This window comes from Lactuca saligna, chromosome 3, assembly GCF_052625555.1.
Source record: "Lactuca saligna cultivar CGN05327 chromosome 3, ASM5262555v1, whole genome shotgun sequence".
Classification (NCBI taxonomy): Eukaryota; Viridiplantae; Streptophyta; class Magnoliopsida; order Asterales; family Asteraceae; genus Lactuca; species Lactuca saligna.
In genome coordinates this window covers 145,442,327-145,458,642 of record NC_136419.1, presented here as the reverse complement: position 1 = coordinate 145,458,642, position 16,316 = coordinate 145,442,327, and the positions used below count along the sequence as shown (strand labels likewise).

General features: G+C 40.1%; 1 long non-coding RNA gene across 1 annotated transcript; it reads right to left on the bottom strand.

Annotated features, from left to right (window-relative positions):
• Positions 1-8,870: 8,870 nt before the first annotated feature.
• LOC145033980 (uncharacterized) lies at positions 8,871-11,268 on the bottom strand. The gene is made up of 4 exons (XR_013677809.1): positions 11,133-11,268; positions 10,389-10,474; positions 10,100-10,207; positions 8,871-9,038 (listed from the first exon to the last, which is right to left on the bottom strand). It is a non-coding gene; the product is annotated as an uncharacterized LOC145033980 (long non-coding RNA).
• Positions 11,269-16,316: the final 5,048 nt, after the last annotated feature.

The following is a 16,316-nucleotide window of genomic DNA, read 5'->3' as shown; positions in this document are numbered from 1 at the left end:
GTCTTCCAATGTCTGGATGGTTCTCTTGCTTTGCCCGTCGGTTTGTGGATGGTAGGCCGTACTCATGTCAAGCCTAGTTCCCAGAGACTTCTGTAGGGACTGCCAAAACCGTGAGGTGAATCTACTATCTCGGTCAGAGATAATGGATATAGGTACACCATGCAGTCGCACAATCTCTTTAATGTACGTCCTGGTTAACTTCTCCATCTTGTCTGTTTCCTTTATTGGCAGAAAGTGCGCGGACTTGGTCAATCTGTCCACGACAACCCATATGGTGTCCAGCCCACCTGATGTCTTAGGCAGTTTGGTTATGAAGCCCATGGTTATTCACTCCCACTTCCACTCGGGTTTATCCGGTTGTTGAAGTAGTCCTGATGGCTTCTGATATTCTACCTTGACCTTGGCGCAAGTGAGGCACTTGCTCACATAAGCAACAATTTCAGCCTTCATGTTTGGCCACCAGTATAACCTTTTGAGGTCTAGATACATCTTATCTGACCCAAGATGAATGGAGTATCGAGTCTTGTGGGCCTTGTTCATTACAACGTCTCGGTACCCACCGAACTTCGGTGTCCAGATTCGGTTCATGAGATAACGAGTTCCATCCTCTTTGACTTCCAAGTTCTTGTCCATTCCTCTTAGTGCTTTGTTTTCCACGTTTTCTGGTTTCAAGGCTTCTAAATGGGCATCCTTGATCTGCGTGGCCAGTTGGGAGTGGATGGTCATGACTAGGGATTTTACTTGGCGACCCGAGTATTCTTTCCTGCTTAAGGCATCGGCTACTACATTGGCCTTGCCTGGGTGGTAGCGAATTTCACATTCGTAGTCATTCAGCAATTCTACCCATCTTCTTTGGCGCATGTTCAGTTCTTTCTGATTGAGAATATGATGAAGACTTTTGTGATCAATGAAGATGGTGCACTTGGTGCCGTAGAGGTAGTGCCTCCAGATTTTCAGGGCGAACACCACTGCTACCAGTTCAAGGTCGTGGGTGGTATAATTAACTTCGTGTGTCTTAAGTTTCCTTGATGCGTAAGCGATGACTTTTCCCCCTTTGCATGAGCACACAGCCAAGGCCTTGATTCGAAGCATCGCAATATACCAAAAAATCATCGGTTCCTTCTGGAAGAGACAATACTGGTGCGCTGCATAGGGCTTGCTTTAGTGTCTGGAAGGCGGCTTCTTGTTTATCTTCCCATTTGAACACCGCACCTTTCTGAGTCAAGATGGTGAGGGGCTTGGCGATCTTGGATAAGTTTTGTATGAATCTTCGATAGTAGCCTGCGAGTCCTAAAAATTGCTGGATTTTTGTTGGCATTGTAGGTGCTGACCAATCTTCGATTGCTTTGATCTTTGAGGGATCCACATGGATTCCTTCCTTGCTTACTACATGGCCAAGGAATCCTACTTCACGGAGCCAAAATTCACACTTTGAGAACTTGGCGTAAAGCTTCTCAGTTCTTAAAATCTCCAGAACTAGACGTAGGTGTTGTCTGTGCTCTTCTTCGCTTCTCGAATAGACCAAGATATCGTCGATGAATACGATGACGAATTTATCCAAGAAGGGTCGACACACTCAGTTCATCAAATCCATGAACACCGCAGGCGCGTTTGTTAATCCGAATGGCATCACTACAAATTCGTAGTGTCCATAGCGAGTTCTGAATGCCGTCTTGGGGATATCCTCTTCTTGAACTCGTAGTTGATGATAGCCCGACCTCAGGTCGATTTTTGAAAAGTAGCTGGCTCCTTGGAGCTGGTCGAAGAGGTCATCGATTCAGGGTAGGGGATAACGGTTCTTGATAGTGAGTTTGTTTAGTTCTCGGTAGTCTATGCACATGCAAAAAGATCCATCCTTCTTCTTTACAAATAGGACTGGTGCTCCCCAGGGTGAGAATCTTGGCCTGATGAATCCTTTGCTCAACAGTTCATTCAACTGGCTGGACAGTTCTTGCATTTCTATCGGTGCTAAGCGGTATGGAGCCCTGGCGACGGGGGTAGCTCCTAGGATTAAGTCGATCCGAAATTCGACTTATCGTGCGAGTGGTACACCTGGCAGATCGTCTGGGAATACATCAGGGAAGTTGCATACTTCTGGAATTTCTTTGATGTCCTTCACCTCTTGTTTCTTGTCTACGACGTGGGCTAAGAATGCATGGTAATGTTTTCGGAGGTACTTTTGGGTTTTAACACAAGAGATGATTTGTAGGTTCGCAGTAGGTTTATTGCCATAAACGGTGAGGATGTTGCCATTCGGCAGATTGAGGCGGACGACCCTTTCGTAACATAGAATGTCGGCACGATGAAGGCTTAACCAATCCATACCAATGATTATGTCGAAACTTTTTATGGTGACCGACATAAGGTCAATTTTGAACAAATGGTTGTCTAGAGTGAGAGTACACCCTATATAAATATCGTTAGCGCGCTCAACCTTTCCATTTGCCATTTCTACGACGTAAGAATCTTCTAGTCGCTAGGAATTTTGCTTAAGTATATGTTTGAATTGGTGACTTACGAAACTTCTTTCTGCCCCACTATCGAAAAGTACGCATGCATAAGAGTTATTGAGGAGGAACGTACCAGTAACCACAGAGGGATCCTTGACTGCTTCTCCATGCCCTAAAGTTAGGACCCTTCCTACACCCCCAGCATTAGGGGCTCATGCCTTGGGGCAGTTCCTCCTGAAGTGTCCCGTTTCACCACACCCATAGTAGGTTTGGCTTGCTCCGGTGCTGGCGGTCGTAGTGGCTTGAGCGGCGGGTTGGGTAGTCGCTCTACAGAATCGTGCAGTGTGTCCCTTCTTGTTGCAGTTATTGCAGCGTAACTCTCGACAAGCACCATTATGGTGGTAGTTACACTTGTTGCACTTGGGAAGAGTTCCCGTGTACTGTTTCGGCAGCGCTGGAGTGACAGCAGTAGTGGCGGCACGGACAGCAACAATCTGTTGCTTTTTGGCGGGGTCCTGCATCGGTTGTTTCTTTTTATTGCCCTAGAATTTCCTCTTGTTGTTCCCTCCTTTTGTTCGGTCGGTGGTGGTTATCACAGTACCACGGCTAGCCCTGTGATCTATGAGTTGTTGTGCCAATTCCTTGGCACTCTCAAAGGTAGTGGGTTTCGAGGCCAATACACTATCTTGAATCTGGGATGACAGCCCCCAGAGGTATCGTTCCACCTTCTTCTCCTCTGGAGTGACCATTGTTGGACAGAGGAGTGCTAGGTCATTGAAACGGGCAGTATAAGTTTCAAGATCGGTGCCCGACATTCTGAGGTTCCAAAGTTCCTCTTCAAGTTTTTGTACTTCGCCCCTCGGGCAATATTCCTTTAACATTAAGGCTTTCAAATCCTCCCAGCTGATAGCATTAGCTACTGCAGGAGTAAGTGATTTAACTCGGCCATTCCACCAAGTAAGTTCTTTTCCAGTGAAAGTGAATGTTGCATACTTGACCTTGCTCGCTTCGGGACAAGCGCAGATTTCGAAAACTGCCTCGGTCCTTTCGAACCATTGCACCAGCGTGATGACGCCCCCGCTTCCATTGAAAGGGTCGGGTTTGCCATTCGTGAAGTCTTTCTAAGAGCACTCCCTCGTACGCCCCGTGCTATCCCCATGAATGGAATTGGTAGCTCCGGATCCAGAACCGCCAGAACCATTGGTACCCATTTGTGACATTGCTGCCGCCACGGCTGCCGTTACTGCACCCTGAAACATCGCAGGATCAAACTGCGGAGGTGGTGGTGGAGGCGGCACTGTGTTGTCGGAAGGTCTTGGTCTTCTCCTTGGTGGCATGGTTCTGTCATAATAAAAAAATGACCAGTCGGTAAGACTTCAATAGTGATAACGAGTCGAGTGTTACTGGTTTCATCCCTCTTGTATTTTATCAAAGCTTTATTATTCGTAAACTGTTTGTGTGATCAGGTTATGATGTCTAGTGCTAAACATTCAATAAATAAAACGCATGCCAAATTTCATTGATAACTTTTAGTACATAACGTTTAGAGGGAAAAGTTTGACTGCATAAGGGTCTACATTACATCGTTACAAAAGATAGCTTTGACATTACAAAAGACCTTTGAATAGTGTAATCACTTAGTCGCAGGGTCGACCTACATACAAAGAGTAGCACCAACGCATACTCATAAAATTTTACTACCAAGACGTGAGAATAGTAACGAGTTCTAATCACGACGACCCTTCTTCGACAAATTCTGCGATGATGTTGATGCGCCCTGTAGTTCTGCCAATCTCCGTTCGGCTGCAACCATTCTCTCTTCGAGTGCCATGTATATTTCCTGATACTCTCTTGTTTCTGCTCGAGCAGCGAGAAGGTCTTGAATGAGTGGGTCTCTGTGGTGGGAGTCTCGTTCCAGGTCTTTGGTACGATCAGTGGTAGACTGTACGATGGCGCTTAGTTCCCGGACCTGATTGATCGTCGTCCTACCACGATTATCCATACTTGCTATTCGCTGTATCGTGACGGGGAGGGCTCTGTCAGCCGGTCCACCACGAGTGAGATCATAATAACCTCGTTGGTAGCCATATGGTGACCGCTGGCGTTGTTGTCGGCTCCACCTTTCGATCGTTGTTACCCAAGGGGGTTCAGGTCCATTGTATCCAAAACGGTGTGCGGGTACCCTCGCGATGTAAGGAGGGTTGAATACTTCTGGTGGTTCCTCCATTTCATTCCCAAACATGACTATCTCATCATCTTCCTCTTCTTCTTCTTCGTCTTCCTCCTCTTCTTCTTGTTCGTCTTCCTCTTCTTCCTCTTGTTCGTCTTCCTCTTCGGGATCCTCCTCGGGATCCTCTTCGATTTGTTGCTCGGGCTCATCATTGATCCACCCCGCGTTTCCCTGATTGGGAAAGTATAGGTCCCCGGGTATGTGAAATCCTGCCATGTCGTCTGCACGAGAAACGGGGGGGTTAAGAAGCACATATCGAAAAATAATAACATGGCGCTATCGAAACGTACAAATACTCCTATAGTATTTTTAAATGTTTATATTTGGTTCTTAGCGTGTTCTTTATAGAGTGTAGTTAGGTTATCAGATTTGTCGCTCATTACGACTATTCCTTAGTGTGCATAAGTTACTTCTCGGACGGATATAGTTGATCAGGCTATATCCTTCCCAGAACTGATTACACATGCTAAGGCGTACTAGTAATGTTCAACTCCTCCTTTTTCAATTTATGTTCTCCTTAGTTATGACACTACGCGAGTATATAATGTATGTAAGTATACTTTAAAACAAGAAATTATTTGTTTTCTAAAAGTACAACTCGTTAAAGCGTTTTAAGAATCAGAGACTTTTACTCCCAAATGTGTTTATAATTTGTATATCTTATGTGGTTTGACATACTTAATTCACTATAAACCGTGCTCTGATACCAATCTGTCACACCCCCAAACAAAGGATGGCGGAAACGTCCGGGGGTGGAGGACTTCATGTATAGTATCATAACCACAATTTCAATAGTAATTTAAGCAAACACAACCAACATATATATAATTGAAAAAGTTACATCACTTGTATGAATTACATGTTTCAAAATCAATTACAATATGTTGACAAAATATGAAAAGTTTGACGCCTTAAGTCCCATCCTCAAAAGCACTTGATTACCTGTTTAGTGATTTTCTGAGAATACAAGTTGTTTGAAAAGTGTCAACACGAAGGTTGGTGAGTTCATAAGTTTTTGCTATAAAACTTAATAGAAGTCTTTCTCATGTAAATGTCGCGTTTGTTTCAGAAAAATCTGATATTTTCCTTAAAATCCCTATAATGTCGTCTTATGACCAAAGACCAAAATGTACAAGAAATCATTCTTACTTAGTAGAAATGTCATGAGTTTGAATTGATATAAAAAGTGAATTTAAATCAACCTAAAACCTACTTAGGTTTTATGAAATCCCGTAAACTTTATGAATTGTTATCTCCCTATGTGAGTCGCTATAATCATACTATGACTATGTGAACCTGCCACGACGTTTCTCAGGCGTCGCGAAAATGAAATGACATTTGTCACCCGTAGACCTGCAGGTCCCACTATAGCTAGCAGCAAGGTGTGGGGTGTCAAACCCAATATAGATCTATATACAAGTATCACGTTCCCCCTCCAGGAGACTCTGATTATAACTACCAGGAATTATATTCCGCACTCGGACGTACGGAAAGAGAGAATGTCTCACAATTTAGGGTAACAAGTTTACATATAATGTGTGTGAGTATAAACCTTTTCTGTATGAATGTACTCTTTTAGTACGAGTGTGTCATGCAATATATCATAAACTATACCTATTATAGTCTATCTAAAACGTTTGTAATATGTAAGAACTCTTTTATGGAAATGTATTAGTGTTATGAATTTATTAAACTATACTTTTTATAGTTTAATATATGTGTTCTAAAATGAATGAATAATATTTATTATGAATGACTTAGTTTCATTTCATGATGATAAACTAACAAAGAAACATATTCAATAATTAGAACTTATGATTATACACTTTTCTCAACATAATACAAAGTGTTATGATATTTACATGTTGTTGGCTAACTTTAGCCATTCTACACTGTTTTGGAAAAATCATAGAAAAATCATACGAAGTCAAAAACTAGATCCGTAAACTCTGAGAGTTCAAAAAATGTGTCTAGTTTACTCATAATTTTTATCACGATTTTTAATGACCTCCAACTTGGGTGAAAAAGTCCATAATCACAGACTAGTCCGGATTGTTGTTTGAAATGATAGGCAATTTTGTAAAAATCACCATAAATTGTAGAAAAATCGTATGGAGATGTGCAAGTAGTCATTTTAAAACTATAAACTTAAAATATTTTCACCTTGTACAGTTTTGAAAACAAAAGTTTTTAAGATTTCCAAAACAATTCGTGAATGGAGTTGAACTTTTCTGATGAAGGCTGTTAGAAAATTTTAGTTATGTTCTTTGTGTTTTAACTTGTATTCCCCCCTGAAAACTTGAGAAAACATGAAAATGTAGGGGTATGAACTCACCTTAAGTGATTTCAGTAGATGATTGTTGAAGAATGGAAGTGTTTAACTCAAGAACACTTGGAGATGCCTTGAAGATTTTCGAGAATCTAACATCATAGTTATGGAGTTTGTGTAAGAAATCAATGATTTGAGTAGAATGAAGTGAAATAATCATAAGGAAGATGAATTATACTTACTAAGAGTGGAAGAACACTTGAAAATCATCCTTGAATCTCGAAATTTGTGTAGAAAAAGTTTGAGAGAAAAGTGGTGTTTGATACTTAGTGAAATGAGAGCAAATGAGAGAAATGAGGAAAGAGGATGTTTGTTCCAGCTCTAAAAATGTGGGAATGAGTGTAAATTGAGTGTAAGGGACATTGAAGTGACCTAGGTAAGGTGGGGAGGTGTGGTTGGTCATAGAGTGGGTGTGGGGTGGTTGCTTGTGACATAAGTTAAGGCAAGTTCAACACTCCACCTTAAATAAATCCCCCATTAGATCTTTATTATTTAGATAATGATTTTCATCAAAATATGTTTAAATTATGAATATTTAGGGTTTATTATGTTAAAATATAATTTTTGGAGAAAATCCCGCTTTAAAATCACAAAAAACGGGCTTAAAATGTTAAAAATATCAAAAAGGGGCTAAAAGTGACAATATTCCGAATTCTGGCCGAGGTTCGGCCTTCTGATGCTAGAACCGAGAGGACAGAGGGCAGAAACCGAGAGGGGAAGAGAAACCAAGAGAAGGGAAGAGGGGGAGCAGAGACCGAGAGGAGGGAAGAGAGAACAGAGAGGCGCGAAGAGACAGATAGGAGAGAAGGAGACAGAGACCGAGAAGAGGGAAGAGAGAATAGAGACGGAGAGAAGAGAAGAGAAAGCAGAGACCGAGAGAAGAGAAGAGAGAGCAGAGATCGAGAGAAGGGCATGGGAACCGAGAAGGGACAGAGACCGAGAACAGAGGCTCTGTCCTCGTGAGTTTCGGCCCGAGAGGCCTCTCTTCTTGGTTTTGGTTCCTAAGAAGGTTTCGGTTCCTAAAGCCTATTTTACTCGTTTTCACTCCGTTTTGAGCCGTTTTTGACCCGGTTAAGGGTCGGAATGACCCGAATGATTCTAAAAAGTTACGGGAACTTTTGAGAGAGATTTGGGAGAGATTTCACATACTTGGACAGATTTGGGAGAGATTTGACATTCTTGGAGAGATTTCTCATACAAAGAGATATTTGAGAGATGTTTCACATACTTGGAGAGATTTGGGAGAGATTTGACATTCTTGGAGAGATTTCTCATACAAAGAGATATTTGAGAGAGATTTCACATACTTGGAGAGATTTGGGAGAGATTTGACATTCTTGGAGAGATTTCTCATATAAAGAGATATTTGAGAGAGATTTCACATACTTGGAGAGATTTGGGAGAGATTTGACATTCTTGGAGAGATTTCTCATACAAAGAGATATTTGAGAGAGATTTCACATACTTGGAGAGATTTGGGAGAGATTTGACATAGAGAGAGATAGAGTGAAAACGATTGAGAGAGGTTCCATGTGTGACAATTGTGAGTGTTTGGCTCCGTAATGCAAGGTTCTTGAGCCCTGTTATGTCATGATTAAGGATCCTACACACTCCTGATGAGTATGCAACATAGTTTTATTAGTTTAGTTCATTGATTAGCACTAAGGCTCAGGAAATTTTAACACAAGACTTTTCCCAAGTGATGTTTTCCCATTAATATAGCAAGTTATACAGTATGTACATAACACAAACCCTAATACACAAGGTTTAATCTGGTTGACCGGTTTGACTTGATGACTTGACTTGACTCAAGATTGACGATTGTCACAGATAAACTAAATATATAGCACAAGTACAACGATAAACAAAACAACATTTATATTCCATCATTAAGGTTTGAATACAAGGTTCTTACAAGTGATAATAGATAGTAGTAGCCTTAAACAAGTAGGAAGATACCAAAACTAGATAGCTAAGTCGTCTGAAATCCACGACAAATCTTCCGTCTGAAAGCTTGTCAAAGGATCCCCTGAGAATACATGTAAGTTTGAAAGTCAACACAAAGGTTGGTGAGTGTCACAAGTTTTCTGCTAACGCGGTAATACTTTTAATAAGTCTAAAAAGTATTATCTTTGTATGTATAACAACAGTTAAAACAGTGTTTGCAATGAGTCTTTAAAAGCCAAAATGTATAGTTTGTATAAGTAAACCCATACGTAAAATTGTGTTTGTAATGAATCTTTGAAAGCCAAAATGTTATGTTCCATAAGTAATTACATACTTAAAACTGTGTTTGAAAGCAACCAAATCCATGGTTGTACGGGTAACGAATAAAGTTTTCTGCCAAGGGTGTACTTAACAACCGTAGATACGGATAAACAAACATATGGATATATGGATACAGTTATCTGCTAAGGTTGAACTCAACAACCGCATATAAGGATAAATAACAAGTATATTTGATAAGTATACACGTAAAGTGTATGATACTTGTTTAAACAGTTGACAAAACTTAGTATAGTGTACACAAGCACATGTATGAGCCTAAGATACAAGTTCTATAACTTGTATAAATGTATAAACCTATATATTTATGTCATAAACAGACATACGGATATACGGATAAAGTTATCTGCCAATGTTGAACTTAACAACCGCAGATACGGATAAATAGGTAATTGATAAGTATTTTTGATAAGCGTACACATTGAAGAGTACGATACTTTTTTTTAAACAATTGATAAAACTTTGAGTACATGCACATAAATGAGTCTAAGAGACGAGCTCTATAACTCGTAAAATATATAAACTTGTATATTTTTGTGTATGTATGAGGTATAATGAAACTACCAAGTTGATAACTGGCTATACAGTCATAGCACAATTTTAGTTGGAACGTATATGTTATTTTTATTAGTTGTATTATCTTTAACAACATAACATATGTAGCTATTGAGGTTTAAAACGATTTTTGTTTACTTAACATGTAAGCGTTTAAACAATTATTTCTAAAACTGGTAAAGTATTTACACAAAACAATGATATAATGTTTGTGTATTTCGTATGATAAATATTACTTAGTACACGTACTATCATGTACAGACGAGGGCCAGACATGAAACACCGAGGGCAAGACCATTTTGGCATTATAGCACTTCTGAAATCCAGCAACCCATTCGGCCCTTCAAACCAGATTCCCTGTACCGTAAATAGTAGTGTAATAAATACTATTTCCGTGTGATTTATATTGTATAAAAATGGTGATGTTGTTTGTTTAAACAAAGTATTTATAAAATAGATATATATTAGATATACAAGTACTACATGTTCCCCCCCCCCCCCCCCTGAAAATATGTAAAAGTGGGGTCATAACACTCACCTTAATGTGTGGTTGCCGAGTAATTGTTGCGAGAAAAAGCGAGATATACTGTCGTGAATACGAATCGTCGAGATTTATTTAGTTTCCTAGAAATATTAACATAAATTAATATGTGAAGAGTTGTTTGGAAATTTAACCAACGTATGGGATCCATTCACAAATTTAAATATATTAAATAGACTAAGGTTGTTAATAATTTCCAAATAAGGGACTAAAATTGTTTATTTAAATTCTAGGTTTGAGTTAGGATTTATTTTGCGAATAAATATCTACAGAGGGGTTAAAATAGACAAAGGTTTGAGACTTGGGACTTGTTTTTGTAAGAGGTTTCCAAGGAGGGTAGGTTTTGAACATTTTAAATGATGTTTTAGAAACCTATGACTAGTTTTGTAAACAAATTCTTTGGGAGGGGGCTAAGAATTATTTTGGAATTGAAGTTTGGGACTTAGGGTCCTATTTGTAGAAACCTTTGAAGTGGAGGGGAGGATTGTGTAAATTTTGAAATGGACGTATAAGGGGTGGGGGTTGATTTTGTAACATCAACAAACTTTGAGGGCATTGTTTAAGTAAAATGTAACAAACAGTAAAATCAATTAAACTCAATTGCACAGTAGGTAATTTACCTTGTATGTCTTTCTACATGAAGTTTCATCAACGATAAAAAAAAATGATTCAGGACCTCGTCAAGGTTGGATCATAAAAAATAAATAAATAAATAACAAAATGTTGGGGATGAGTACTTACAGCGACAGTATCGACGACATAAGAGGTGGTGGTTTATGATGGGGTTGTGGTGGTTAAGGGTGATGATCAAGAAATCAATAGGAATAGAGAGATAAGGAGGGAGAGAACTTGAGAGAAGTGGCTGTGAATTGGTGACTTTAATGGCTTCTAAGAGCTCTTATTTATACTAGAAGAGGGACACACACTATTTTGTGACCATACTTCCAACCAAGCATTGTACCGTTTTTGATTGACTTGCACACAAAGAAGAAGAGAGGGGGAGGAAAGAAGAAGGTGGGGAAGAAGTAGAAGGGAAGAAAATCTGGACTTTTTACCTTCTTGTGTCACAGTGGGCCCCACAAAAACACACAAAACCGGGTGCCTCGGGATCTGTGCATCAATTTTTTTTTTTTCGAAAGTACCGTTAGATAGAGTTTAATTCAAGTATTTCAAAAAATTAAACGGATTAATTTTTGGAGTTACGGAACTCCGGCAAATCACATTTAAAGTTTTGCGTTTAAACGGACCGCGGTGTCCGTTTTTGTTTCGTAAAAATTATTTCGAGTGTGAAATTAAATAATAGACTATAATCTGAGTCCAAAAACGCTCTCGGAAATCTCGTCGGCAAAGCATAAGTGCCTCAACGGATTGATTCGGTTTTACGCGATTAAATAAAAATAGTGTTTTACTGTCTGTTTTCTTATAATTGTCGTATCTTTTGCATACGAACTCCGTTTTGGACCTTCTTTATATTTTCGGAAACAGGGGAACATGTAATATAATATTTTAATGTTTGTTTTGCTCAAAACTGCTTAATGTAAAATTTCAGTTTTTCTAACGCATTAATTAGCATTGTCGTTTAAGCGGTTTGATTTGTTGTACATTTGAAAGTGCAATATCATCTAGTATCGTATTATAGTTAGAATGAAATTACTCGTCCTTATTAAGATACACTAAAACTCAGTAATTCAGATATAACATGAGATTCACGGATAGATTAACGGTTATAATAATAGCCCTAAATTTCGGGTTGTCACACTTTATCAATGTAAAATATTGTTTTTATGAATATGCAAATAGCATGTTTTGGAGTAATGATATTGTGAAGTATGAAAGTTTGGGTCTTTCAAAAATACGAAAGTTGGGGTCTTTCAACTACCACCGAGATAACACGAAACACTCCCAACCCACTATCAGAGAAATAACCCGTTACCAAACCACTAACGATTCATGGCATGCAAATGACATATAACATTTCTTGAAGATATAATTGAAACATAAGCAGAGAAATAAACCATGGATACACTTATCCAAACCGATGCAAGATCCCAATCAACAAAATGCAAAAAAAACTGAAAGAAAGCAAAAGATACATACCTATAATGTCGCCTGGAGAAACCCTGAATCCCTCTTCCTACTAAGGTGCCAACGATGAAACCCGGGTTGCCCCAACCACTAAGCGGGGGCAACTTTCCATGATATGACTAGGTTGATGGCAACGATGGCATAACTCTACTTCCACTATGCATTCTTGACGGGTGTGACCCTTCCACCCGCACCTGTCACACTTGGACCTGTTGAGCTCATCCCAATGCACCCCTTCACCCTATGTGTAACCACCACGACCCCTTGGGGATCTGACACCAATAAAGATAGCGACCAACTGCTCAGATTGACAAGCCAGACCGGAAGTCCGCTTCCTCTTCCCCAACTGTCCATCTAAACCAATCTTCTGCTCTTGGGTTACCCCGACCACCCCATTGACCCCCCGAGTAACTGAGGCCCGCTCCTCGAATCTGGAAACCGCTCTATCAATGACACGCCGAATGATGTCGGGTAACTCCTCGCGTAGGGATCGCAAAAATTCTGTGACAATCCATTCCTTTGGTTGACCCTCCTGGAGACATGGTGAACTAATCACATCCGATCCCAAATGACAAGAGCTAACAATAGAATCCTCCTTCCATCAACTTCTTAGATTCTTCAATAATTTCACCGATTCAAGTATGGATCATGTTCTTTCAGTAGTACGGGCTCAATACTACCATCCACACCTATCCATATTGTCCTCAGCAATCCTCCTGAATCCCCTAAGTCATTTCCTCAAACCAATGCACCAAGACTCACTAAACTGCACCACTAACCCACAGAAGAATATCCTAGGATTTCCTAGGTTCCCTCTCTCAGACGTTGAAGGATTCCCTTTAATTTCAACTAGCTACTTCATGAATATAGTCACATGCAAAAGAGATCAGATAATCCTTTGAGTAAAAGACTCAGTCCTAGAACGGTTGGACTCAAATGAGAGTTGCACAATAGGTTCAAGTCCATCACTTTGAGATTATCCAGCCCGTGCCATATGTGACTTAGCATATTCACTTAGTAGCTAACTCACATTCCTAAGAGCCCCACGAAGCACAAAGCAAGCAGCATTCAGGAAACAAAAAATCTAACCATCATACTCTATACAGGCCATTCCATCGACTTATCAGATTTACAGACTAGCATGCAATACTAAAGCTCATAGAGTCAGGCTCATAAAAGGTATCTCTCCTATCATATAATACTGAGCAGATCCTTAGCCCTAATCTAGCATGCATTTCTCATAATCATATCATATATCATAATAAACATGTATTGATATTATGGGAACCACTTACTTCAGCTCGGTAGATTGAACACATCACACCCCTTTATTTTATTAAGGTTCCTTTTTAATCAAATGTTTTATTTATTAAAAATTTCACCAAGCCCTTAATTTGAGTTCAGGCACACCCGAGAGTATGCCCGAGTCCCTCAAACCAAGGCTCTGATACCAACTTGTAACGACCCAAAAATCCAAGGTAAAAAAATTCATTTTTATTATAATTAAAACACTAATGTAACTTGTTCAAAATTTTGAAAAACACTTCAAATAAAACAATTATCAGAGTCCGATCCCAAAGATCAAATGTTGCAGAAAACACGGGTGTATGCGCTGCAATCGCCCCAAGCTCTTTTATTTGAAAACCAAAGTACCTGAAACATACACTGAAAACCGTAAGCATAAAGCTTAGTGAGTTCCTTAAGATACCACATACCATACATTCAATAAACATATAGAGGGCCCCGCCCAGCTTCGGACTCCGTCCGGCATCAAGCCCCGCTCGGTATATAGATCTGTAAGTCATCAGGCCCCGCCTGGCATCGTGGCCCGCCCGGTATACATATAAACATATAACATGTAAACACATAAACATATAACACACCACACATTCAAAAATAACAAAGATAAATAGCATACATACCGGTCATCAGGCCCCACCCGGCATCGGGTCGTACCCGGTAATCATGAAAACACATACAGGTAACTAGCATAGAAGATACTCATCAAGCCCTACATGGCATCGAGCCCCACTCGGTAAACATAAAATACATACCACATGAAAGAGTCACGTAGACAATCAAGCATACTAAGCATAACATACTATGGGTCGGCATTGGTGCCTTCGACCCGCTAAATACAATGAGGAGACTCACCTCGAATGCAGAAGCTCCCTGGAATAAATCCCTAGATACTGCCCTAACGACGCCTCCAATCTATCAGATCAGAATAACAATAAATAAAAAATTGGATTCCATTCCCAGGCCCACTAACCATAATTGGGGTAAAATGACCATTTTACCCCTAACCCCAAACAAGAATCCAAACTGAGGCCCAACTCCTAAAACCAAAAGATCCACAAAGGCCCACTAATGGCCCAATTATCCAAATTGGGCCCAATCCCATATGGGTCTTATCCTAAGCTCATATTTTCCTTAATACAATTCATATTATCTCAAACACCCCTTGGGACAACTTGGTCATATGTATAAGTCAAAAGTCAAAGACAACGCTCCGAGTTGACTCAATTCACCGAGTTCACCCATGAACTCGTCGAGTTCTTTAGTCAGCAAAACCTTTTAATCTATTAAGCCGCCATTCCCGAAACTACAGGCTCCACCACTCAAATCTCAACTGAAATAACGCCTGGAAGGGTAAAGTTTCCAACTTTACCCTTACAAACCATTCAAATGGGTCAAAAAACCCAAACACTAAGCTTAAGAGGCTAAGGTCTTAATCATTAATCACCAAATCATCAAAACAAAGCTCATGGATACAGAGCTGGACCTTAAAGGCTGAAACGTCAAGTAAATTTCCAACTTTACTCTCATACAAAGCTAGAAGAGGCTCAAAAGCGCAAAAGAGTCCAAAAGAAGGGTTTAATGGATGCATGGAGCCCTTAAGACCATAAAGTTGGCACCTTTATGCCACAAGAGCTCCCAAGAACCCTAGATCTGAAAGAATAAAAACGTACAACTCCCAACAACCATTCCATTAGAACCAAAACATGCAAAAGAACCCTAAGAAGAAGATCTATGTATTCATAAAGCAAGGTTGAGACTTTTTACCAGAAATGTGCCAAAATGCAACAAGGAATCAAGATATAGCAGCTCCTTCTTGTATCACCAAGATTCTTTTTCTTCTAATGGCTTTAAACACACATGAAACACTCAAAATAGCACACAAACACTCAAAAGTGCCTTAGGGTTTTGACGTTAGGGTTTAGGACAATGGAGGCGGGAAATGAGGCCAACACCTGGGATTTAAGGTGTTTAAATAGGGTGCAAAACCTCAAAATTAGGGTTTCCTAAACAGTGCCCAACTCGCTGAGTTGTCTCATTAATCTCGTGACCAAAACAACTTCTGCTTGCCTAGTTGAGGCTCCACAACTCGTCGAGTAGACTCACTAAATCCTCATGATTCTTCATTTTCAACTCGCTGAGTTAGCTTCTCCAACTCGCTGAGTTGAACTTGAAATTTGCATAATTCCACAATTAACCTTCTAGATTTCGGGTGTTACAGTGTGTACTGGATTTCGGAGGGAGTTGGGATACTTACCTTCCACTAGAAGAGTTGCACTACAAGAACAGTTATCATGCTAATATTGATCAACCACCTTTCGAGATGTTGTATGGAAGGAGGTGTAGGACCCCGGTTTGTTGAGGGGAGGTCAGACATCGGGTCATGGGGAGTACTGAGGTGGTACTTAAGACCACTGAGTTGATTCAATAGGTACGCTATAGACTGCGGGTCACACATAGTCAGCTGAAGAGTTATGTTGACCGACGCCGTTCGGATCTCGAGTTTTAGGTGGGAGACTCTGTGTTGCTTAAGGTGTCATC